We start from the raw sequence: 27,943 nt of genomic DNA on the forward strand, positions 1-27,943 counted from the left end.
TAAACCCACCAACCATACTCTGTGTACAGGTGGTGCTCTCAAGGTACTTGTCAGCAGTCACAGTAAAGAGGTTCAGGGACACAGCAGTGGAAATCAAATCAATTTGTTCATCTTGCTGACAAAACACTCACACATTGCACTAAGAAACTTGTGGTTTTAAAAGTTTATTTGAAAAAGCCTTAATCCAGTGCAGATAAAATGCACAGTAATAACAGAGAAGGAGAATTAAATTATAGTAAACAAGGTTGCAATTCATGAAATGTATCTCTTGATTTATCCTCTGTTTGAGAGCGAAGTTTGGATCTGGAACCAGCAAATCAGCAAATAATCATGACCTTTGTCGATATTCTCTAGGGTCTCCTAGTTAATCATCAAAATCCCTAGTTTTGCATATGGTTTTCTTGCACCATTTTTTCAAAATAAATCTCTCTCACCTAAATAGCTTAATTTACGGAAGTTTAACCCCACATGTTTGCTATTCACAGGGGCTATCATCGTGACATGGGTGTAATCATGTGCATAATCAAGAACATTGGCACCCTACTGCCGAGATATTAATTACAAGATGACATCATACTCTGGGGACGTGCATGATTTACATTGAAAAAGTCCATTATCAGTAGTTGACATACAAATTAAATATCACATGTTCTAATACAGATAACATTTGAATTAAGCACAAAACAAGCTTTAGAAAACAGGTAACTTGAGGCGAGAACAACTTTAGGGTGGGGGATATTTTTTTTAAACATGTAAAAGAATTACATTATTATGCTAATTAGGCAATGTATTTGTAGGGTCTGGTAGTGAGGTCAATCTTGTAGTGCGGTCAGTCATGTAGAATATCAAAACTACCTTAATGATACATTGGCAATCAATTTTTTGGCACAAATATTATTGTACGTAGATGTAGGGAACATCAAGAAGCAACCTACAGACATCATAGTCATATCATAGTGAAACTTAAGACGCCAGAATTTGTAAAGTGAATAAAGTGTTTGGAATCTTGATTTTTACTTTTGAAATGTCCCTTTGAATATCAGTTACAGAAGAATAGTGCAACTTAAATTTGCACAAATCAGTGTTTGAATCCTGTACAGTGCATTCGAAAAAATGCATGTTATGGCTAAATTTCCTTACCTAGTCTATAAGTTAGTTACATTAGTAATGTGCCTGTAAAGTTTTCTCTTCAGCATAGTAGATGGGCATAGCAATCATCAACAGAAACTTAATGAGTTAATTTTGGCAATGTTTTGATCACTCGCTGGCCCAGCCTGTGCCATATTATCCTTATTTTAAACTGCTTGAGCTATGAATCCTGTGTTGGTTTTGTAAGTTTGCAACTTATGCAGTGCATAATGTAATATCAGGCAAGTGTGACAGTCCGAAATCCACAGTTTCTGCATGGTTCCCCATATTTTTCACCATTGTATGAACACTGTTTTTGCTGGACGTAAAACTCTGTGCACTCTGACCATGCTACATAAGAATAAATACATTGTACTTCCCCTTTTAAGATGGTTACATTTTCTTTTCCCTGGTTGACATACTTAACTTGCCTATAAGCATATTTAACTTGTGTATAAGTCCCTAGTGTATGGTATAGAAAATGAACCTATGGGCTACAGATTAACTGCCACTAATGGATTGCATTATCTTGTGTGCCATCCACAAGGCTGGCCTGTAGAACTTAACGTCATGCCTACCATGTGTGGTCTGCTGGTAGTAGCTATAAAACCTTTTTTGACAAGCAGGAAAACCGTCCCTTAAATAATAATAGGTCACCCCTAGATGTACCCTGCTGCCCACAAGGTGGGGTGTCTGATTTTAAAGGTGAAGCATGTTCGAAATTAAAATTGTCTTTTTCTTCCAGTGACTAGACCCCAAAAGCTCACTGGCAGGGCTGTTGTGGAATCCTTGAAAATGTTGAAGTTCAGACTATCATATTTAATATGTATCTTTTGTCAGGACATAGCTAAAGAAGTAAAGAAATATATATTTTGAATGTTTTTAAAAAAATGTAATTTCATGGTAAGGTTGGATTTATAATAATTAATTAGGAGACATGACTTTTAGTGAGTTTCCTTTTACCTGCCTGAACCCCCAGTGGCTAATTAGCATTCACCTTTTGACAGTAGCTCTGCCAATGCTTGACCTTAATGAGACATAAAAATTGCTTTGTGAAAGCCACACAATACACTAATTTGCGGCTGTGCTGAATCAGAAGTGATTTCTTTTCAAGCACACGTCAGTATTCTTTTAATGCACCCAGTTTATCAATGGGCCTGCATCAGAGCAAAAATGCCTGCCCTCCGTGGCTACAGGGACACAACAAGAAATTATTTTCCAGGATGACTACTTGCTCAGTCACAACTGAGCTTACACTGTACCCTGCACAAGACCTTTGCTGATCCAAACCTTCGCTCGGGAGCTTTAGGTAAAGAGCTAAGGAAAGAGGGACTTCTTTTTAGATTTATGAAAATTTTGACTTTCAGCTGCTTGAGGACCAAAAACAACCACCAGAGCTAATCAGTTGAGGGGGCAACTTCACTAGGCTGAAAAATCAGGTTGGCCCCACTTGGAGTTTCTTCACAGCAGCAAATCAATTTCAGAGGGCCCTCAGAGATACACTAGGGGTCCTTCTTCAGATTCAACCTGCTGTTTTGTCCCATTGGAGATATATGAGCTCCATTTCAGAGAGTCCCATGGTAGTAATCTTGACTGGGTGAAGGTGTGACTGTGGCCCTGGGTATAAAATGTACCTTTCCACTCAAAGCTTTTCTTACCAAAACTAACGACTTTAACAGGGCCTCACTCAACACCTGTCTGAATTTGGTGTGATCCTATTGGTTATAGCCTGATGCCATGCCCTGCTGAAGATTCTGGCTCTCATTTGTCAGACTAAGGGCCAGATTTAGAGTAGAGGTGAAGGTAAACTTCGCTCCAATAGTGGAGTTCACAGAGTTTTGATATTCCAATTTACATTTTGAGTGGGGAGCTCTGTAACCCACCAATGCATGACGAAGTTTACCAGCGCTCACCCCTAAATTAATGGCAGTTTTACGCACTGCAGCCTTGATGGCCTCTAAGCTCTGTTGTTTGTTACTCCTCTGGCAACTGGGAGCAAAGAGAGGTTTGCTGAACGTATCCAGAAGAGAGTCCCTTTTATCTGCTGCTCTGTGTGTTTAGCAAACAGAAACAAAAAAAAAGAACAGGAAGAGGAAGTCATTACTGTGACAGCAGCCTCATAAAGTGCAGGCAAGAGGGAGAGATGGAGCTAGCGAAAACTAATAATGTGCACCCTAGGGACTGCTGCTGTGTGTTATGGTCCCAAGCCCTTTCTCCAGGTTGACCCTTCCTTTCTATGCATATTGTCCAATGCATGTGCCAGGTACCATGTTTGTAAATAGTGCTGTGTTATTGATACTTGTATGACACACAGGCCCTGATTTATATTTTTTTTGTGCCACATTAGTGTCAATTGTATTTTGTAGGTTTACACCGCTTTTGTGTCACAAAATGACTCTAATGCAATGCAAAAAAAAGTATAAATCAGGACCACAGTCTACCATTACATTAGTTGGGCCTTGTAAGAACAGTGTGGTACACTGAGATACAAGGAGCAGTAGTGCTTAGGATGTTTTCTTCCATGTAGGGATACAGTGAGGTAATTAGGTTAGTAATGCCTGGTGTGTTTATGATATTATATCATATAAAGGGAGATAGCAAGGGTAGAGTGAGGTCAGGTGCTTAGAACTGCATAACTATTAGAAATTGGACATACCTGGGTAGTATGAGTGAGGCTCAGGCACTTGGAGAAATATCCAGGAGTGCTGTGGGGGCATGAGGGACCATACTGAATGCCAGGAGGATATGTTTTGTGGTAGTAATGATGGAAGTATTTAGTGATCGTGTGTGGGAGGCTAGCAAAGAATGCTGGTTTGTACATGTGAAGCAGTGGAAGAACCTTAGTAATATTAGGTGACACTGCAGGAGCATTTGTGTACCTCTGGTGAGTGCGTGCGACACTAGCATGATGTCAAAAGACATGGGGCGTGTTTAGATGTCAATTCCATCAGCAGCACAGCTTAAAGTGTCCAACTGGAAACAGACATCAAGAGGGGTGAGCGGAACTATGCGGAAACTTGCAGAGTATTTTTTGTAACTCCACAGAATTCCGTGACTTCCTCCCACCCCAAATTTGGAGTCCAGGGGTGGGTTGCTCTCTCACAAAAGTGACTGGTATCCCATATGCTGTATTGCATGTTCATTATATCCAGTAACACTTGTGGATGGGATATCCATCATGTTTATGATGGAGTCACCCATCCGCGGAGCTTAAATCAAGCCCTAACTTCTATGGTAAAATCCTTGACTTAGACGTCCACTTAGTATATTAGACTGCAGGATCCATCACATTTGGCCTAAATGTGCACCTGGGTCACTTTCTACTGCAACATTAGGCTATTATTGGCTCTTTGTGCTTTTTGGCACAATTTCTTCTTAATGTTTAAAAATCTCATCGTTGGTTCCTTTTTAATGGATTCTTATAATTTTGGGGTTGTTTGTTTATTAAAATGTTCTCTATTTGTCTAACTCAGTTAGGGATATTTATTGTTTAAACTTTTTACTTTATTACTTGTTTGGTACTGCATAAATACTTTGTATATAGCTCTAACACTGTGTCACACCTACTAGAGGTTCATTTAGTTATTTTTGGAGTTTTGATGGGATAGTTCTATTATTTCTTGAGGTGGGTGTCTGTCCCCCCCATATAATCCACTCTCTTGCAATGACAGATCCAATTTTTTGGTCAGTTAGGTGTTGTCACAAGGGAGAGCTAAGGCATAAATAATTTGAGTCTTGTGGTTAAATATGAATCAATATGTTGTTGTACCACATGATCCTTGTTTGTCCATCCAAGTTAGGTCTGGTTTACTGAATGAACTTTCTTCTTGATGAATTTCATTTGCAGTGCACTTTTCATCTTGCTCCCGGCATGTAGTTCTGTGGAAGATGTTTGCTGGGGGGTTACAGTACATGCCTGCTGTTCATCAGGGTAAAGCTAAATATGTGATTGTTGTTGTCTGCATGCATTAAAGCTCTATCCATATGATAAGCTGAAGGGGAATTTGAATGGTGGCCACTTTATGTATCTTGGATGCAGTTCCCCTATGCCCCATGTACTGGTGTCCTAAATGTCTGTTCTATATGTGGTTTTGTCTCACACAGTAGGATTATGTCCTATGCACCTACAGTTAGCTGAACTTCACTTGTGTACCATTGGGGTTTACAATGAACCTCCTCAGAAGCAATATTCACTGATTGTTTTGGATGGGGGTATTTTTAAATTTCTTTGACCCTCATTGATTATTGTGCTATACCCATGACCAGTGACTGGAACAGCAGGGGCACTATCACCACCATCTCACATAGTTCCAATCCACCAAATCTAAATCAGCCTTGCTGGATTTGTATGCCCTGCAGTACCAAGGATATGATACTTGACTGTAGTACCTTGGAGGTACCACAGTGTAACAATAAAAATCTGAAATATAAATAATAAATCTACTTGTGGGGTAGAGATCCATGGGGGTATTGGCCCCAGGGTGTTGGGCACAGCACCTAGCAAGAAGCCACTCTCTATGACCAATTCCCCCACTACACCTATATAAAGCCTGTATGCAGCAGTGGATGGCTGCCAGTAGGGGGTGGATAAAGGGCTTGGAAAGGTCATGTGGCCAACCACACACTATACATGAGTAACTACAATGTGTGGTGGGGAGATTGTCACTCAAATGGGGTGACAGCCAGTAGCCAAGCCCTGTAGGCAACCCACCATTGCACATGGCCAAAAGCTGTGTGTTCTTAGCCGAGGAATTTGGAGACTAGGATAAAAAAACACAGAAATTGACCAAAGAAACCAATGATTAAAATTGTGTTCTCGTTAGGTATGGTATTAATATTTTAGCCTAATTTAAAAAATCCCTAGAAATTCCCTGAAAAAACAAAGCTTAAAGTGGTATTATAGTTAGGTGTTGATATAACAGTGAAAAAAACAAAACAATTGACATTTATCAGTAATAGTTCACTGAGTTAACTATAACTTGTGCCCCCGAAATGCATTACTTATAACCTCAAATATCACATAATTCATGACAATATAAATGATATCATGATGATGTCACTGATGGCACCTCAATTGAAATTATTGATGGCATCACTGATGACATAGCTGATTACATAAAAGTCTTTTACATCATAGGTTTACTGAGTATACTTATGAATCGATAGCATGAACGTAGCGTAATCCTTGGAGGCTTGAAATCTGCTGTCATTAACCGTATCCAGAAGAAACCCTAATTGCCCCCTGATAATCATTTTAGGTTTAGGTCTATCTCATGTTTACCTATTTTATCCCAGCCTTCAGATTACAGTGTCATAACTCAACCTCAAAACCTAAAAACTAGAAAGACATAGGCCCTCATTTCAACATTGACGGGCGGCAGAGGCCGCCCGTCAATGTTGCGCGTCAGGAATACCGCTCCGCGGTCCAGAGACCGCGGAGGGTATTCCAAGTTTTCCCCTGGGCTGGCGGGCGGCCGCCGAAAGGCCGCCCGCCAGCCCAGGGGGAAAACGACCTTCCCACCATGAAGCCAGCTCGTAATCGAGCAGCGGAGTGGGAAGGTGCGATGGGTGCTACTGCACCCGTCGCGTATTTCACTGTCTGCTATGCAGACAGTGAAATACAAGCAGGCCCTCTTACGGGGGCCCCTGCAGTGCCCATGCCATTGGCATGGGCACTGCAGGGGCCCCCAGGGGCCCCGCGACTCCCCCTCCCGCCATCCGGTTCCCGGCGGGAGAACCGCCAGGAACTGGATGGCAGGAGGGGGAGTCGGAATCCCCAAGCCGGCGCAGCAAGCTGCGCCGGCTTGGAGGATTCCTTGGGGGCAGCGGGAAACCGGCGGGAGACCGCCGGTTTCCCTTCTCTGACCGCGGCTAAGCCGCCGCGGTCAGAATGCCCCGCGGGGCACCGCCGGCCTGTCGGCGGTGCCACCGCGTCCCGCGGCCCTGGCGGAAGTAATCCGCCAGGGTCGTAATGACCACCATAATATTCTGAATGACGTCCAAGCTGGGTAGACATCACAGAAGGGCATTTAGGAAGTAGTTGTTTCAGAAATGGATGATTTATGGGCGAGGGTTGATTATGATAGCATAGCAGTGGTGATTTTAATACACAATTTAATTTGATTCAATTCACTTCTTCATCCTGATTCAACACCTGGAAAATAGTGCAATAGATGGGAATCTCCTCCAGTGGATTACTTTTTTTTACTTGGGATAGGCCTCAATCTGTCCATTTGGGACTTTTACTTCAAAGTCTAAGCTGAACTAATATGTATTATTGTAATTCTCCCACTGGGCTTTTTCTATAAGCATTTGTAGCCCCAACATAGTGTTGGGTTTCCCCCGCTGATCAGAAATATTGAGGAAACATATATTTCCACCTCTAATAGTGTCCTTCCCTTATCTGATCATGGCAATAATGATTGACTACCAAATATTTCTATTTCTAGTCCCAATATTAGCAGCTCTTTAACAGATGATTACTCCAATGTAGCAGTAACTGAGGCACAGAGTCTGACACTGAGGTTTCTTTGTTGGAACTGTGTGGGTCTTAGGTCTAAGCTTTCTGACTCTGAGTGGCTAACATTTACCATCCAGTTTGATATGTTTATGCTTCAAGAAACCTAGGCTCAGGAGCTGTTTACTTGGGATGGTTTTGAGTGTTTTATCATCCCAGCTATTCCTTCTGTTGGTCATAGAGCACGAGGTGGGTTAGCCACCTTGTTTCTCATTTTTAAACACATCAGGGTCTTACCAGTCCCTTCAGTGTAAAGGGGGATTCAGATCCTATGGGTCGTTTTTTCTAAAGAGTTTCACATTTATTAGTTAACTATTATAACCAAGTATGAGACTCAGGTTGTCAAATTGAGACTCTGTTTCTAGTGTTGTCAGTTTTGAAAGCCAGGTCTTTTTCAAAATTTGATTGTATTAATGTTTCAATAGCAGGTGATTTTAACACTAAATAGGACTCAAAACTTGTTTTCCTAGACCCTTTTTTGGTTGATGACACCACTTTTTGCCTAGAGGCATCTGATGCCAGAGGGAGGCAGCTGTTCAATGCCTTTGGGCAGGTGGGCCTTTGTAACGTGACAGATGTGGTGGGGAATTCCTTCCATCACTGACCTGACTTTGTAGTTTAGGATAAAGGGTCAATTATTGAATATGTATTCATCTCAAGAGCTCTTGAGCACTTTACTAATCCTGAGAAGGTGCATTAATCTTGCTATAGTAACCATAACCCCATCGAGGTTGGGGTGGTAATACCAGTCAGTACCTGCCCAACTATTGTTTTTGGACCAATTGGCCTGATCCCCAAAGAACAGGTCCACAGGGTACAATGGCATAACATTTCCATTCCCACTTTGCTGAAAATTGTAGTGTAGATAGATGAAACCCTAACATTTAACATTCCCTGCTAGCTTTTGAGGGCCCTACTGCTTATGCTTGAGCTGACTTCCAGTCTTTTAATCACTCCATAATAATTATTATGCTTGAGCTATCAGGGCCTGTATAGCCCATATGACTGGCTGGTCTGACAAAAGTTGTAGGGCAGCAAACAAGTGACTACGTAAATCTATCAGTGCAAAGCTAAGGAATCAGCAGAGTATCAGGGCTGCTAGAGTTGCCTACAAGAAAGCCATTGGGAACAGGAAGTTAACTCTAAAGGAGGAAACGTGGGAAAAGCTACTTACTACTTGTAACTCAGGGGATGCCAGGGGCTTTTGGCATGTAGTTAATGGAAAACAGTATTTTCTTGCCTCACCTGATGATACAGAAACAAATATCACTGTCTCACAATGGGTAGATCAGTTTAGCAGGTGTCTGTCATAGGCACAGATGGGTCCCTGCCAGGTACCAATGGACCTTCTTTGTTCCCACCAGGTATTGCCTTTGTAATTGAGGAAGTTTGTTCTGCTATTTTAGCTAGTCCCTTGAACAAAGCACCCTGTCTCAACAGGGTCCCCATGGACCTTTTTAAGGGAAATATTTCCCTTTGGGTCCATCTATTAACTACAACGGAAATTCCCAAGTCATTGAAATCAGTAGTTATAGTCCCCGTCTTTAAAAGGAGTTGCAGGCAGGGCTCGGGATATCAACCAATTTTCCTACTAGATTCTGCTGTTAAAAATGTGGGCTGTTTAATCCTGCAACACATCGAAGAGTGGGTTCATTAAAAAAAAAATCCTTTGTTTGGCCCAATATGGCTTCGGAAAAGGCAGGAGGACTATGGGACCATGTTTGAATTTAAATTTGCTAATGGGTAAATATGTGATAGCTAAGAAGGGATCCATTTACCTTGAATTTAAGGACCTGAGCTGTACCTTTGACCGGGTTAACTGTTCCAAGCTGTGGAGCATTTTAGCTGCTCTTGGGTTGCCCCAGCCATTGATTGACTTTTACATGCTCTTCATGGAGATGTCAATTCTTCAGTTAGATATGTGGAGGGGGAATGCTATGATTATTTTAGCCTACCACAGGGGGTCAGGCAAGGATGTGTTTTGGCAGCAATTGTATTCATGCTATATATTAATGGTCTGAATTATTTTCTGACAACTAATGGGAAACATGTGCCCTGGGTTAAATCTACATTTGTGCCCTCCCTACTGTATGCATATGATGCATTAATAATCTCTCGTACATCAAATGGTTTAAAAGGCTTGGTGGACTTGGTGTCAAGCTCATGGATGAGTTGCAGCTGGATAACAACATTTCGAAAACACATTACATGGTTTGTGGGAGACGGTCCTCCAAACACAGACCCATCACCATCATGGGGAGCGTTATTTCAAGGGTGTCCATGTTTCCCTATTTGGGGGTCACTTTTTAATTGTAGCATTATTAAATAGGGTTTCTATTTTACGTTCCTATCTCAATTATTTTCTATGGGAGAGTGTGGCAGACTCATAGTGAGCTTAATCCAGATCTGAGTTGGAGTACATTTATGAATGTTGTGGATCCTTTTTGGCTGCATTAACGTAAGCAGTGCACTTAGAAACTAGGGAAGGGCTTATTCTTTTGTAGGTGGGTGAATGACCCTTCTTAAATCCCATGCTAGCCCTCCTTTAACCACTCCTCTTAAAAACCCCTACCTTTAGTAATAAATATCACCTATTTTCCAGCCATCTCCCCTGTCACACCGTAACAGGGGTGTAGATTTACATGCATCAATGATCAGAGAGGTGAAGGCATAGACTAGTGAACAGTATTTGTAGAACATTAGTATTACTATTATAGCAGTAATAGAGAATACAGTTTGTGAATGAACTACATTGCATCTCTGAAAGACATGGGAGAAGTTGCATATAGTCCATACATGAAGGCAGAGAGTAATGCCACATTAGAGTTCAATCAAGCCAAGGTGTATGGTGTGTCTGGGACAGTCGAACATGCCTGATACATAGGGTTTAAATCTTGTAATACACTAATCAGATTGGTATGTCTCAAAAGGGCTTTGACAAGCCAATGGAGGTTCAAGAGGGTCAGCACTAGTTGTTGAAGCCTGTTCAACCTCCATGAATCAGTACTTGATATACCTCCACTCTCAAGCTGCTCTTCTATGACTTAAGCATGGCAAGAAGTGCACAGTAACAGAAGGAGAAGATGGCAGTATCTGCTACCCATGAGGGTGCATTGTGCAGGAAGTCACATTTATGTAATGAGTGTGTGACACAATTCTATGTGCTTCAGATATATTCCTTCTTGAACGCACTAAGCCAGTGGAAGGAGTCACCCTCAGCAAATTCACGTCACCTCATGCATGGCTGTGTCTCCATGAACGAAGGGTGAGCAATTGGGACTGTTTCTATGTTTCTAAGTCAAGTTAGTTACATTACATATAGGTCTTCATCACTGTATGATTGGGTCTGATGGAGTCTAAGGCACCAGGGGCTGTGACAACTGAGAGATGTGTGATAAAGAGGAAGAAAAAATTAATTGTGAGAAGGCATCTTCAAGCACCAAATTAATTCAGATACCTGGTGCTGGAACATTTATATCTGACTTGGACAAAAAGGAGGAGAAAAACACCAGAACTACTTGGTGATTAGGTTACCATATGACTCCATTTCCTCAGTCTCCCCTTTTCCAATCTGGAGAATTCCTATCACAAACAAAAACATTCTGGGTGTTGTAGTTATTACTTATTTCAACAAAACGAATTGGACTATAATTTGTAGAATAGGACTTTTAAAATTAAACCCCAGTAATGAACCTTGTATCGCTGATGCCATTGGGAAGTTTTGTAACTTTACATAGTGAGGGATCACAGGGTGACAGGTTAATAAAAACACTCTATCAGTTACAAACAGCCACAAGAGTGCCACCCAAAATGTCAGAGGCCAGCAGTTGACAGATGGTTATATGACAGAAATATACAGTGATGGCCAGTATATCTAACAAGCTAAGGTGATAGGAAAGTGCAGCTGGAGTTAGAATCCAACATAGGGTGAAGGGCTAAGAAAATGCAGCAAAGCTCAGTATTTCTCAGAGGGTCTAAATCTAACATGCAGCCAGCAACTCTCCTTGGCTGTGGGCCAGCTGTATGCTTTGAAGACCACCACCTCTTGTGAGGTGACATTAGTGTGTAGCAAGAACTAATATCTCCTACAGGGCAAGGAGCCAGAAATATGCTGCAATGGTCAATAGCTCTTGTAGGATGAGGGACCAGCAACATGTAGAAAGGACCAGTGCCTTTGGTAAAGTGAGTTACCAGCAACATACATGGGCCCCCATTGGCACTTTAAAAAATAGTTACCTGTACTTACCTATACTTACCTGGGATGGGGTCCCCCATCCTCCGCTGTCCCTCTGGTGTGGGTGGGGTGTCCCTGGGGAGGGCACCTGTGGGCTAATTCCATGGGTTTTCACCATGGAAATAGGCACACAGGTCCCCTAACGCCTGCCCTGAGCCAGGCATTAAAGCAAGCAAGCTTTGCACCACTATTTGACCCCTCCTCCCCCTGTGCCTGATTTTAGCATGGGGGATAAATATGGCACTAAGGCAATAGAGTCATTTTTTGCGCAGGAACACCTACCTTGCATCTCATTAAGGCAAGGTAGGTTTCCACGTCCATAAAATGACTTTAACTTCATAAATTTGGTACCAGATGGATCTAGCGCTAAAGTATAAATATGGAGTTAGTTTTGCACCAAATTTGCTTTAAAAAAAATGGCAGCAATTTAAATTACATCCTTTTTGCATGTGCTTCTATATCACCTGAATGGCCATGCACTAGAACATCTACTATTGTTTGCAAGCGGAAGTGCATAGGTTCTAACAACTACCTACATATCCGGTCTGTCTCCATGAATAAACCCCACTACAGGCATTACACAGTTCTTTTCTTTTTATTTTCTATTTCCTCCACTAATATACAGGTTGTCTTGTTGTTGGTCAGATATGTTTTAGGGCATGGGCAAAGTGGGCAATTGCCTAGGGCCCCCACTTTTAAAGGGGTCCAATTATAAAGTGATCTTTCTCCTGCTCTATGCCACCTATGTTGGTTTCTGAATAAGAACCTCTCTCTGCCTATGTGCTCCTCTGCCTTTCTCTACACAGTCTCATTTTAAGAGTTCTGGGGTCCCAAGAAAGACTTTCAGCAGTTTATATGTGAATGCTAAAGGTATAATCCAATATTGTTTGGTATCATTTTGACTTTTATTACAGAATACAGGTAATAAAATTCAAAGTTATTCCTAACTATAGGTACTAAAATAATATTTGCTGAGGGCCCTGAATGTCTTTAGAATTACACTGTTGTGGGTAGATTATCTGTACAAGTTATTGTGCTACTCACATCCCTTAGTCCATGCGCTTTTTATTCATCGCTGTTTCAACCAACTGGTTTCACATTTTCACATGTGCAGATAATGTTGGGTGAGTTTCACCGACACTGCACCCCAGACGTAGTGAGTATTTAACTATTTCCATTACATATGGCTGGTTTAATAAGCCACCAACATTCCACCTTGACCCTTTTAAATGATTTATATACTTGTTCAAGAGGCATATGAAGGATATCACATTTAAAACATTGAATTATTGTACAGATTCTACTTCACGTAAAGCAGATGTTCTGAAAAAAATTAAGAAATGCTACAAGACATGCTATCGAATATGTATGGACATATTTATAAGCCCCTAGCGCCACCTTGGCATTTCTTTTGACGCAAATGTGGTGTTAAGGTGGCATTACCCATGGGCCATATTTACAAAGTGGTGCAATGTTTGCATTACGTCACTTTGTAAACTCTTGTGCCATATTATGCCTGTGTCAGGCAAAATCTATGCAAGGTGGGCTTTTCACCGTTAGGGGGCTGAAAAAATTGGGCAGGGAAATCTGCTTGCACCATTTTTTTCTGCACTTTTAACGCCTGCTCAGAGCAGGTGTTAAAAAGGGGCAGACCATTATTTAAAATGGGCCCCCATGTACTCTGCATGAGTAGTGCCAACATTTTGGAGTAGCGCCAACATTTTGGTGCTACTCCTGCATAGTACATCAATAGCATCACAAACAATGACAGTATTGCCCCCTACCCTGTGCCATGGTGCGCAGTATTTTAAATACGGCACCCACATGCTGGCATGGGAGAACGCTGAGGAGCGCAAAGAAAGTGGCGCTGCCCTGGGTGCAGCGCCGCTTTCCTTAAATCTGACCCTTAATACTTTATAAGTATAACAGACAGCAAATTAAACGGTTACAATCTATCCATATAAGCCTATTCTGAATATATCAGCTGCATATGTTTAAATACTTTTTGTGTAAAGATGCCTGTATTTTTGGATTTGTAGCAAAATATATCTAGTAAGTGATTGCATCTCTACTATAATTAGTGACTGTCACATTCTGTCAAACATAATGTGATTTGTAATCTTACTAAATTACAAGAATTGCAATTCCCACCTGGCATCGCGCGGCTCTGAAATGAACAGCATATGTGACTTCACAGACGTCTAACGCGTATATATGACTTTCTATATATTTTAAATGAAAGCACCATTCCCAAGCTGCATTTCAATGTTTTTTTTTCTAATCGATGATACATACAATGACTTCAAAGGAGGATTAAGGGTTTGTCACAAAACGTTTAATATTCTTTCACCTTTGTTTGAATTTCATTTTTCTACCAATGGAACAGTAATTTCTTTTCAGATTATTTAGCAACCAGTTTAAGAACTCAAATCATGCTTCAGAAAATAAAAAATATTGATAGCATGAAATGCATAAATCTATTATTAACTGTAAAATGCTAGAGCTTAAGGAAAATACAATATCAATAAGGACGTATATTATTTGGTAGTTTATGCATGGTGGGTCTATCCAGGCAACATTATCGTTAGTCTTCAGTATCGCAAATATCCTACAAGCTCTCTGATATGAAGAAAGGTTGTTTTAATGTAAAGAAATAACTGAATTGTTTATAAATACATAATTTACAATAGATAAGGCAGAAAATATATTTGGAACCAGATAAATCAATGATTACACTTGTCAACTTTATTCAGACTAAAGTGATGCTTTTTGGGCCAGATGTATCAAGCAATTTTGCACTCGCAAACGGTGCGAATCGCTAAAATTGGCCGTTTGCGAGTGCAAAAACGTGGTCTGCGATGCATGAAAGGTATTCGCAGACCAAAAATAAGAAATCGCAATTTTTGCGATTTTTTGCGTTGCAACCTGGTTTTGCGAGTTGCATTTAGCAATTCGGTATTTCCAGTAGGAAATTGCGAGGCGCAAAATGCGATTCGCAAAATCCAAATCGCAAAGAGATGCATCAAAAAATCGCAAATTGCGATTTTTCGCAGAATGGCATTTTGCACATGCAAAATACCATGAACTGAAACCAGGTGGTAACCAGGTGCAACCTATATAAAGAGGCCCAGAATGCCTCAGACTCTTTTCCACAATGGCAGCACTCTATGTCATGGCGAGGAGAATGAAGATCTTGGCAGGTTTGAGGAGAGGGAGGAGGAGACAGGAGCGCATTTTCAGAGTGCGCAAAACTCTTTTTGACCTGACAGAGGAGGAAATATATGAGAGGTATAGGTTGAACTCAGCCATGATGCTTGACCTGACAGCTGAGCTACAACCCATACTGCAGCCCGCAACACATAGGAGTCATAGCATACCCACCCTTGTGCAGGTATTATGTTCCCTATACCTACTCGCCTCAGGGAGCTATCACGGGGTCATAGCAGCAGCTGGAGGGGTCTCACAGAGTACCCTCTCCAGATTTTTTTATTCTTTCATCAACGCCATGCTTAGCAAACTACAACAGTACATCAGATTCCCCTACACCCCACAGTTCCCCCACGTCCTAGGTGCCATAGATGGCACACATGTGGCAATATGTCCACCATCAGCCATAGAGTATGTGTACCGAAACCGTAAATACCAACATTCCATGAATATTCAGGTGATATGCAATGCCTCCTATATCATAACTGATCTCGTAGCCAGGTACCCAGGGAGCACACATGATTCGTACATCTTTCTCCACAGCGGCATTCATTTCAATGTTTTTTTTTCTAATCGATGATACATACAATGACTTCAAAGGAGGATTAAGGGTTTGTCACAAAACGTTTAATATTCTTTCACCTTTGTTTGAATTTCATTTTTCTACCAATGGAACAGTAATTTCTTTTCAGATTATTTAGCAACCAGTTTAAGAACTAAAGTCATGCTTCAGAAAATAAAAAATATTGATAGCATGAAATGCATAAATCTATTATTAACTGTAAAATGCTAGAGTTTAAGGAAAATACAATATCAATAAGGACGTATATTATTTGGTAGTTTATGCATGGTGGGTCTATCCAGGCAACATTATCGTTAGTCTTCAGTATCGCAAATATCCTACAAGCTCTCTGATATGAAGAAAGGTTGTTTTAATGTAAAGAAATAACTGAATTGTTTATAAATACATAATTTACAATAGATAAGGCAGAAAATATATTTGGAACCAGATAAATCAATGATTACACTTGTCAACTTTATTCAGACTAAAGTGATGCTTTTTGGGCCAGATGTATCAAGCAATTTTGCACTCGCAAACGGTGCGAATCGCTAAAATTGGCCGTTTGCGAGTGCAAAAACGTGGTCTGCGATGCATGAAAGGTATTCGCAGACCAAAAATAAGAAATCGCAATTTTTGCGATTTTTTGCGTTGCAACCTGGTTTTGCGAGTTGCATTTAGCAATTCGGTATTTCCAGTAGGAAATTGCGAGGCGCAAAATGCGATTCGCAAAATCCAAATCGCAAAGAGATGCATCAAAAAATCGCAAATTGCGATTTTTCGCAGAATGGCATTTTGCACATGCAAAATACCATGAACTGAAACCAGGTGGTAACCAGGTGCAACCTATATAAAGAGGCCCAGAATGCCTCAGACTCTTTTCCACAATGGCAGCACTCTATGTCATGGCGAGGAGAATGAAGATCTTGGCAGGTTTGAGGAGAGGGAGGAGGAGACAGGAGCGCATTTTCAGAGTGCGCAAAACTCTTTTTGACCTGACAGAGGAGGAAATATATGAGAGGTATAGGTTGAACTCAGCCATGATGCTTGACCTGACAGCTGAGCTACAACCCATACTGCAGCCCGCAACACATAGGAGTCATAGCATACCCACCCTTGTGCAGGTATTATGTTCCCTATACCTACTCGCCTCAGGGAGCTATCACGGGGTCATAGCAGCAGCTGGAGGGGTCTCACAGAGTACCCTCTCCAGATTTTTTTATTCTTTCATCAACGCCATGCTTAGCAAACTACAACAGTACATCAGATTCCCCTACACCCCACAGTTCCCCCACGTCCTAGGTGCCATAGATGGCACACATGTGGCAATATGTCCACCATCAGCCACAGAGTATGTGTACCGAAACCGTAAATACCAACATTCCATGAATATTCAGGTGATATGCAATGCCTCCTATATCATAACTGATCTCGTAGCCAGGTACCCAGGGAGCACACATGATTCGTACATCTTTCTCCACAGCGGCATTCACACAAGATTGCTAGCTGGGGAGTTTGGTGAAGGATATCTACTAGGTAATGTCACTCTGTACACTGGTGCATAGATGGCGAACCCATGTCAGATGGCTCAGTTACTCAACACACACTCTGTCCCTTCCCTTCCAGGTGACAGTGCCTACGCAGTGCGCACCTACCTGATGACGCCTTACCTCAATCCTACAACAACAGCTGAACAGAGATTCAATGCAGCACACAGGGCAACCCGCAACGTGGTGGAGCGCACATTTGGACTCCTGAAGAGTCGCTTCCGGTGCCTCCTCAAAAGTGGAGGGGCACTACAGTATCGTCCAGACACAACATGTAGAATCGTGGCTACTTGTGCAATCTTGCACAATATAGCTACAACCAGGGGCATACCTGTTGAAATCACTGATACTGAATCAGATGAGGATGATGATCCCATACCACCTCTAAAGCCAGCAGACAGGACCAGTGCAGCAGAGGGAAGGCAAAGGCGTGCCAACATCACACACAACCATTTCAGACGTGAGTATTTATGACACAAATCCACTGACAACTGTACCTGTAGTGATATAAATGTATTGCCTTACGTCAGGTAATGTACGAGTGAGTAATAAATGAAACAGGTGATGTGACAAACGCAAAACAACAAATAACCAGAGTTATCCACTATTTCCTCATAGTGGCAACAGCAGCAAGAGTCATTTTGTTCTACCAAACACATCACTCGGGTGCCCAGTTACGTCACTGGCACCTCTAATGTCTACCTTCAGTGGCAGTGCTGTGCCTTGCACTGCGCCGTCTGGTGTCTGCTGCTGGTACGGCAACACTGCTGAGGCTGGAGCTGTCCTTAGTGTCCCCCAGTGCTAGCTCACTTGGAGTGGGTGATCCTGGTCCCATGATGTGTTCGATCACATTTGTGATCTGAACAAGTTCCTGGACAACGTCCCTGCTGCTATGTGCAGCCTCCACTTGCGCAGCCACTGCGCGACGGGCAATCAATGCATTGGAATTTGCCATCCTGTTAAAGGACCGGCAGTAGCTGCCAAACATTGTCCGGAATCTGCGCTCCTGTCTGCGCTGGCTCACCCTCTCATGGGACAGCTCCTGGCACAGTTCACGGACAGCACTTGTAAGGTCCCTGGTGTCCTGTGAAGCCTGCACTTGTCCCTCACGCTGCTGTACACTATTACCATTGAGTGTGTCAAGTTGGCGATGCAGGCCCATCATGTTGCGGTTGTGTTTGCGCAGGTTTCGGTCTAAACCAAGGATCGGCTGATTTTGCAGACGCTGCTGCTGCAACATAGCAGCTTCAAGGCCCCCGAATAAGGAGGGACCCTCACCTGCCTCATGCTGTTGTGCCCGGGACTCTGTCGCAATCCTGCGTGGTGCTGTGGTTGGCTGACACCTGCCCTCCAGAATCTGTCTGCGCCTGTCTGGTGCCGATGGTGTGCTTGGCCCTTCCTGCTGCTCATCAGAGTCGTTGCTGAGCTCTGGCAGTGGCAGTGCCCTGGGCCTGCGTTGGACAGTTGACATGTGGAGGGACCCACTGGTGTTGAAATCTGAGGGCAGATGGGTGTCTGTCTCTCCTACACATGCAGATGGTGTGGCTGCTGGGCCTTGCCCACCTGCAACAACAATATGCAGCATGTCAGTTCTGTATGTTACATTATCTGTCAGACGATGGAAATAAAGGTACAGGTACTGCTCTACACGGTGTTGTGTGTGTTGTATTACTTTGGGTGTCACTATGCTTAATTACATTGTTGTGCTACTTTCAGTTCTAGGTTGTGGACTGCCACTCCCATAATGCATTGTAGTGCTGCTTCTAAGATGTGGACTGGACTACTTCACACACTGTTTCACATTACATGCTAATTCCTAAGGGGCTGTTGTGCATATATATATACAATATTGCACCTACCTTGGCTGGTACTCGATGTGCCGGAGGTGTCGATGTCTGTGACCCAAGTCACAGCTTCAGGGAGGAGTGTGGACTCCACTAGGTCCTCCAATGGTGTTGATGGTGGCTCAGTTGGTGGACCGCCACCTGTACCCCTGGCCTCCGCAAGTCTCCTTGTCACCCTCTCCTTTGCACGGGACCGCAGGTCGTACCACCTTTTTTTAATCTCTTCGATGGAGCGCTGTGCCACTCCAATGGCGCAGATTTTGGACTGTATGGTCTAGCCATAGTTTCCTCGTTTCACTCTCAGGCACCTGGAGTGAACTTTTTCCAAACAGGCGGTCATGGCTCCTCACCACCTCCTCAGTTAGTACCTCAACATCCTGTTCGCTGAATTTCAGCTTGCGCTTCCTTTCAGCCTTCTCCTGTGCTTTGCCTGGGGTGTCCATCCTGGCTCAGGTGTTCTTGCTCCTTCTGAGTGCTGCTCTGTGTGGCTAGGCTGCTCTCTCTCAGGATGCTGGTTTGGGTGTGGCACCTGAAACTGCCCGGGATGACTAACTTTCTGCTGGTGATGTCATCAGGCTCCTCCAGGTGTGCATTCTCGAACTTTCGCGCAATTTGCGATTTTTTACCGAATTGCAAAAAAATCGCAATTTGCAATATTGCAAATTGCGATTCGGTAAATGGGCCTTGTAAACCACAAATAGCGATTTGTAAGAAATCGCTATTTCCGAATCGCAATTTTGTTACATGGCCAATTGCAACTCGGAAATAGTGATTTCTTAAAAATCGCTATTTGCGATTCGCAAGCTCCATTTTTCATACATATGGCCCTTTGACTCAGCACTTTTTATCAAATTGTATGGTACATCTAGGAATTTAATTAACTTAGATAAAAACAAAACTTCAGTTTGTGGGTAAAAACAAGTTCTTATTGCTACTTTAGTCCTAGAACATTAGCAGCATTGAAAGAGCCCAATAGGTACTCCGTACATAGATGTAATAATTTCAGGCAGAGACAAACTAATTCACATTTTGCTTTTGTGATTTGGTATTAGGAAGGGGTATTCCTAATACTGAATCACACCAGCATGTAGGAATGTTATGCGACTGTGAATGCAGTCACAAAACATTCACGGCTACCATTTGTGGCAACCCATTTGCAAACTGGAAAGGGTCCCCAGGAACCTCTTCCCCTTTGGACTGGAAGCGTAAATATTTTTTCAGAGCAGGCAGTGGTTGATTGAAATGCATTCCGTTTTCCTTTAAGAAAGAAAGGGCTGAATCAAAAAAAAACTGCTTTATTTAAAAGCAGTCACAGACATGGTGGTCTGCTGAGCCCAGCAGTCCACCATCCCTGTGAGTGCGGCCATTCACAATGGGGTTGCAAATTGTGATCTACCTCATGAATATTGATGAGGTAGGTCTTTCTACCCCATTGGGAATTGTTAAATGTACTGAGACACATTTGTACATTTCAGTTTTGCGAGTCTCTAATTGAAGCTCACAAAAAGTCGCAATTTGAGACTCGCAAAATGAAATGTACACACATCTGGCCCATAGGCTGCGTTTCAATAGTACAGTGCTATTCGATTTTTGGAAAGTTGTTTTGTTAATATTTGCTCCTAGTATTATTTCACTAAAACTGTTGTAGTCCATTTAACATATTTCTGCACTGGATTACATGGTACACAAAGTATTCATCACCCTGCCAGTGACACTGCTCCCTTTAAAACCATGTTATTCATTTTATAAAATTAATTCAAAGGTTTCCACTATATTATTGAAACCTATTTCTTCCTGTGTGTACGTGCTGAAACGTATGGCCTCCTCTTTATTAAATGAATGGCTTCTCTCATGAATTAAATTTTGACTCGAAGGTTAATTATATCTGTTCTCACATTATCCCTCCTGGACAAGCGCCATCCATGAAGAGATACATTTTTTGTCACCATTGATGCTGAAAGGCATGGATGAGATTTCAAGACAATTGCAGAGGTACCAGAAGGTGGCATCAAACGAACTTTGAACTCCATCTCAATAAATTCACACGATGTAACATCACATAAACTTTGACTATTGGTGACATCACACAAAATGAGAAACAGTAGCTTTGAAGTAGAATTACCTCATAGCAGGTGACAGTGTAAGAAAGAGTAAGTAAGTTAATTATATAAAGTAAACATAAAGAAAGGTATAAATGTGTTGTAAAAATACAAGTGTTATAACGTGAAGAAGGAAGTGCTTACTTTAGAGATAGTCCTGTGCACCTGGGTCAAGACAAGACGGTTCTACAAGACTCCTGGGACCACAAGACTGTCACGTGACTTACCATTGGTGACAGCCATCTAGAATGCCTAACGTATACGCTTCTTGTGATTCATAGCTATCATCCTTGCAGGGGAACCATGCTATAATGTTGCTGCAGCCTGAACTTGGAATCTCTGGTTTATGTTCTTCACAGAAGAACATACATCTTGGAACTAGAGAAGTATCTTGTAAGATATACACCTACCAGTGTTTGTATTCAAGTTATCCATTAGGATAAAGACCTCTATTGCTGTTATTCAGCACAAAGTTATCCATGTGAGTCATGGGTTATTTCTAATTGCAAACTCCTGGGAATTATGCTGGCACAGAATTCTTGTTTTTGTGATTTGCTGATATCAGGGTTCTTGAATATATATCATGACAAGGGTATAAACCAACCATGTAGTACCAACAAATGCATTTCATGTTACAATTATCCATTATCCATTTATCACATAGAACTAAAATAAAGCATGAATAGCTATTTCTGAACATCAAAGGTAGCTTTTAGCCAACAACCTATTGTAACCCAAATGATGATTCACAGTTAATATGTCAACCTTGTTTGAATTTCAGCTCAGAATAAAAATTTAATTTATCTTTATTATAGAGGGTGGAACTACATGGTGTCTGAAGGTATATTGTAGACAATATCTGAAAATAAAACGTCAATTTCAAAACAATAGTTTGGCTAAAGTTTTGCTTTCACATACCAATGTTGCCCGTGTGCAGACTAAGTCTAGCTGTGCAACCAGTCAAGAGTTACAATTCCCCCCGGCCAACTGTGCATCTAAATGTGAAGTTAGCTGTTTGTTTGGCAAAGTGTGGAAACTACCATCACGTCTGTTTGGACTGCATTGTTAGCTGAGTGCCTCTTGACAAATAGTTTCAATATTTAATAGTTAGTACAATTTCCCCTCTTTCAACGATTAACGAAGGGAAGATGTTTACAGTATCTACTCTTTTTTGATAAATGCACTGGCACAATACCAGTTATGTTTTTGCTGGCCAATCACCATAAGACTCTCACAAATCTTTGTGCTAATGATCATCAAATGTTGTGCTAATAATCATTAACAGAGGTATAGATAATCCATTTCTCAGCAGTATACAACATAACCTGTTTGTGAGGTAGACATTCACTCTGAGGCATCATGTGCTGTGGACCAATAGCACATTTATTGTCACCATTGTCAACAATACTTGTATAAATGACCTTAAGGGGATAGAAAGAGGACTAGAGTCATTGATATTGGAGTATATGGCTATGAATAGAAACACAGATTTCTTTTAGGATTCATTTGTCAACTGTGCAGCTGGTTAAACCTGAAAGAAAAGGAGAGAAGTGATGGATGGATGGAATAGAAATTGCTATGTCTTTGGCCCCCTTATTCTATTCTGATGATAGAAGGAGGTCAAGGGCAAAGAGGAGCTAGATATTGGCTGCTTATAATGACACAGTTCAGTAACTTCTGCAATTAAAATGAGAAGCTTTATGGAGTGCACCCTGGTGTGTATAAGATGATATCAGTTCAGTTTCTCATTTGGAAGACCCTGTTGCAACATTACTTTCACAGCCCTTGCAGGAATCAACATGAACAGCATGTACTGTGCCCACTAAGATACTTTGGATAGGAGCTGTCGAGCAACTATATAATAATTTTTCATACCCTTTCCTAATTGTGGTTTGGCTTACAGTGGAGAAGCTATCCTGTTGGTACAGCTAAGAAGAGGTTGATACTAGTGGTCAGATTGCAACAGTGAGACTGAATGTGTAAGCTCACATGAACGAACAAACCATTTGAGGCTGATTTAACAAGGGAAAGCACACCATTGATAAGCCAGGTTTATCACATCAAGGGCCAGATGTGCAACCCTGAGTTTTGTGAGTCGCAAAACAAATGCACAACAGTGTAACTCACACTCTTTGCGATTCCCAATGGGGTTGCAAATTACCTACTTCATTAATATTCATGAGGTAGGTCGCAATTTGTGACCCCAATGGGAATGGCTGCACTCACAGGGATGGTGGCCTCCTGGGGACAGCCTACATCATGTCTGTGACTGCTTTTTAAATAAAGCAGTTTGTTTTTTAAATCCATCCCGTTCTTCTTAAAGGAAAACGGGATCATTTCAAAAAGAAAAATACAGCATTTCAGTTTCATTTTTTAAGAGTAGGCAGTGGTCGATGGGACCATTTCCTGCTCTGAAAAATATTTTCACATCCATTCACAAAGGGGAAGAGGCCCCGTGGGGACCCCTTCCTGGTTGCTAATTGGTTACCACTAATTTTAAATTGATGGCAACTGTGATTGTTTGGAGACTGGAATCAAACATCTCCCTGCGACTCGCAATTCGGAAAGGCCGCACTCGGGACGCTCCTTCTTATTTGCGAGTCGCAATCCCTATTTTGCAAGTCAGTATTTGTATACTGGCTCACAAAATAGGGATACTACATTGGGAAAGGCCATTATGTATTGGTAAAACGTAAAATTTGCCTTCTGCAACTGTATAATGGTGTCGTACATCGGGCCCCAAGTGTCATCATCACTGTTCAGAAATCAGAAATATCAATTTTTCTGTTGTTTTCACATACTTTTTTTCACCAGCTGAAATATGTCATATCAAACAGTAAATGAAGCATAATGGCTACTGAACAAAATTAGAAATTCAAAGTAATATATTGCTACCATTTAAGTGACCGTGGGTCTCAAAAGGTGTGAAACGAAAGGCAGGAGCCATGGTGTATGGAATATGCAAAATGTAGTCAACTTTTCTGTGTATTTAGAATTAACTTAAGATAGTGGCCCATGTCATAAAAACCTTTTCAATGATAAATGTTCCTGCACCTGCCAGGTATGCACATAAACCTCAACAGCTGAAAAAAAAATTCCACTGTGAATTTCTCAACCATATGTGGGGAAAAACTGGCACCAGTAAAACCCTGCAAGGGTTGGAACGTGGACTGAGCAATGCGTAGTTTGCATGGTAAGTTTGTGAACGTCCACAAACTAAAATCCAACCTTTTTTACCCTATAATAGTCAAAGCTTTACTCCAGCCACTGAAAGCCAAATATCTGGATGTGAAGGAGAAAGTAGCCTCCCTCCCTTTACTCTCTGCCAACTCCAACCCCACCGGGCACACTGTGGTGTAGGATAAGAGCTTTCTCCATGGGGAAAATCATGTTTGCCCAAAGGGAAAAGGTAACACCAAAACATTGTGATTTTTGAACATTCAGCTGCTCATCCCAATATGCAGAATTGCACATTGTGTGTAATTATGCACACGGACAGTAGGCAGCACAAATGAGTCACATTGATGGCCCAAAAGTATGCCTGGAAATTCGTGGTGTAATGCAAAGTGATGGTTTTGCCGGAGACCATAAAGAAGCGCCCCTGTGTCTACTATATGCTATTTATTGAACTGATACCCAGTTTTTGGGTTCTCTGAGTAAGTAACCTTTCTTATTTTGCTGCATTGCTGGTGTTTTTCACAGATGTATACTCTATGTGTAATATGTAAGATGACATTTTAAGGTTTGCCTAAAATTGGTAGTCCTGATTAGACCCTATTTCCAATACAGGCTCAAAATTACATCAACATTTAGATACTCAAACAAACTAAGGACCATATTTATAAGTGGCTTGCACAGCCGGTGCATCACTTTTTGTATGACCTTGATAGCCTCAAGGCCACACAAAGCCATTTGCATGGCCTTGTAGATATGGAGTAAGGCAACATAGCTCCAGTTGTTACATTGTCTCACTGCGCATCAAAGAGGCACTCCATGGGTTTGTAGAGGGTGTCCCCACCCAACATCCATGGATTTTGATATAATGCCAGATATACAAGGATTTCCACACCTGGGAATGTGTCAAAAGCCTACTCCCTTCCCAAGGGGAGGCATAAGGGAGGTGCAACAAGGAGAAATACCTTTATTTCTGTAGTATACATACGAAGAGGAAAACGCCTCTTGTGATTGTTTTTGTGCAGGAAGGTGTCCCTTCGAGCACAAAAAAATTTTATCCCCGCAACACAGACACCTTCGCACATGGTGCAAGGGTGCCTGCGTTGGTGTATGAAAGCCCATTGTGTGTTTGCACAGGCGAAAAGGAAAGGAATGTGCCACATCTTGTAGATACAATTTTCTTAAAATGCAGGAATGTGCAGCAAGACGGTTTGCAGCACTTCCCTGCATCAAAAGATTGTAAATATGCCCCACTTTTTTTCTAAGCCTCATTCAAAAAAATGGTGTGGATTTATTTGAATCCTTAGATTGGATTAATGTACTTGGTTGTTTACTGTTTATGGAAAACATTTGTCTGTTGTTTTCTTTGTTGTATAAATGTGTTTGTAATGTGTATTACTCACACATACTGGTTTCTTTTTCAAGTGGGACACAGCACACTTGGTTGAGATATATTATAAAAGTAACAATGATTACACTGGGTGATGGCACTTTCCTATAGTTGGCTCTAGTTCTTACTTGAATTTAATTGTAAACATGATATTTCAATACAGTCATTGTTGCAATTAGAACCAGATCCATTTTTTGTAGATGCATCACTAATGAAAGCCTTTGATTCATTAAAAATACTTACTTATTTAGTCACTCATTATGACACTGGCGGTAAGTACCTCTTACTGCCATGCTGACTGCCACCAACATACCGCCACCGCAGCGGATTGCCGCCACCCATATTATGACCCACACATAGCAATCCGTCACTATACAGCCACACACATGTTTGCCAGCCCAAAAGTCAGCGATAAACTGGTGGTAGCAAAACCCACGAAGGCCAACAGAACTACACCCACAGCATTATGACCCATGAATCACTGCAGCGGACATTCAATGGTGCTAAACCATTGTCGGTACATACTGCTGTGCTCAAAATACACACAACCTAACAAAACAACACCACATTGGACAATTTGAATAACACACACCTGACACACATACACACACACCACCCACATACCCACACCACCCACACCACTAAAAAACACACACCCACATTACTAACAACCCTTTACAATAAAAAACAATTGCCTCAAGAGAGATAGCAAGACTACATACAAGTCCACAGCCAAATACCACCATCACCTGTACACCATCCACGCAACTTACATCACACACCCCAACACATCAACCCACACACCCTTACCCACACTACTCACACTACACACATGGCACCACAACAACACCCAAGGTTCTCAGAGGAGGAGCTAAGGGTCAGGGTGGAGAAAATCATCCGGGTAGAGCCACAGCTATTTGGATCACAGGTGCAGCAGACATCTTTTGCAAGGAATATGGAGCTATGGTGGAGAATCGTGGATAGGGTCAATGCCATGGGGCAGCACCCTAGAACAAGGGATGACATCAGGAAGAGGTGGAACGACCTTCGGGGGAAGGTGCGTTCCACAGCAGCAAGACATCTAATAGCTGTACAGAGGACTGGCAGTGGACCCTCACCTCCTCCCCCACAACTAACAACATAGGAGGAGCAAGTCTTGGCAATCATGCATCCTGAGGGTCTGGCAGGATTAGGAGGAGGACTGGACTCTGGTAAGTCAAATCTCTATTACTATAACCCACCCCTACTTGCATGCCATCACAAACCCCCAACCCTACCCTCACTCCCATCACTGCACCACCTCCCACATACCCCACCATCACAACCCACTCATCCCAATATGAAGCACTGCATGTAACACCAATGCATGGACACCATTCACAGACCTGCATGGACACCTATCATCACTGCATGCACAATAGACAGAATCACCTAGCCCACATAATAACTACTCACACAAGTCGAAGCTGACAGGGCAATAACAACCATAGAGGGCAACACACCCATGCACAAGATGGCACACATAGAAACAATAACATTGCATTTACATCCCCACAGGTCCTCCACCCAACATCACCGGAAAGGAGGTGCCAGCAAAAATCCAGTCCCCCCCAGAAAAGGGCCCACAGTGAAGACAGCAGCTCAGGACACCTTGATCTGGATGACCAACCTGTCCCATCAGGGATCTCCGGACAGTTGGTTACCCAGGCACAGTCCCATACCACCACAGAGCCTCACCCTTCAGGAAACAGCAGCACAGTACCCACCCAGCAGGCCCAGACCTCTGTCCCTAGGCCACATCAATCAGCAGTGTCTCCACCACTAGAGGGACCCCAGGCCACCCCAAAAACACAGGACGATAAAGGACCTGGGGTCAGTGGCAGTGGGCACACGGTTCAGGGGACAGAGGCACAGGACAACAGGGAAGCTGGGAGGACTGCTGTGCAACAGGGGGAGGACAGGCCCAGGAACCGACTCTCCAGGAGGCTCTCGCCAACATCCTGGGAGCATACCACCATTCCCAGGAGACAATGGGCCAGATACTAGACAAGTTGCAGTAGACCCTGCAGCTGCAAGAGGGACAGTACCTGGGGATCAGGGAGGACTTGAAGAACGTCAACACCACCCTGGTCACCATTGCAGGGGTACTGGCAGACATGGCTAACACCATGAGGGAGGCGGTGGCACACCAGCGGGCCCCTGACACTAGCCAAACCGATAAACAGCATTTACCTCCGCTGCCAC

This window comes from Pleurodeles waltl, chromosome 8, assembly GCF_031143425.1.
Source record: "Pleurodeles waltl isolate 20211129_DDA chromosome 8, aPleWal1.hap1.20221129, whole genome shotgun sequence".
NCBI classification, from domain to species: Eukaryota; Metazoa; Chordata; class Amphibia; order Caudata; family Salamandridae; genus Pleurodeles; species Pleurodeles waltl.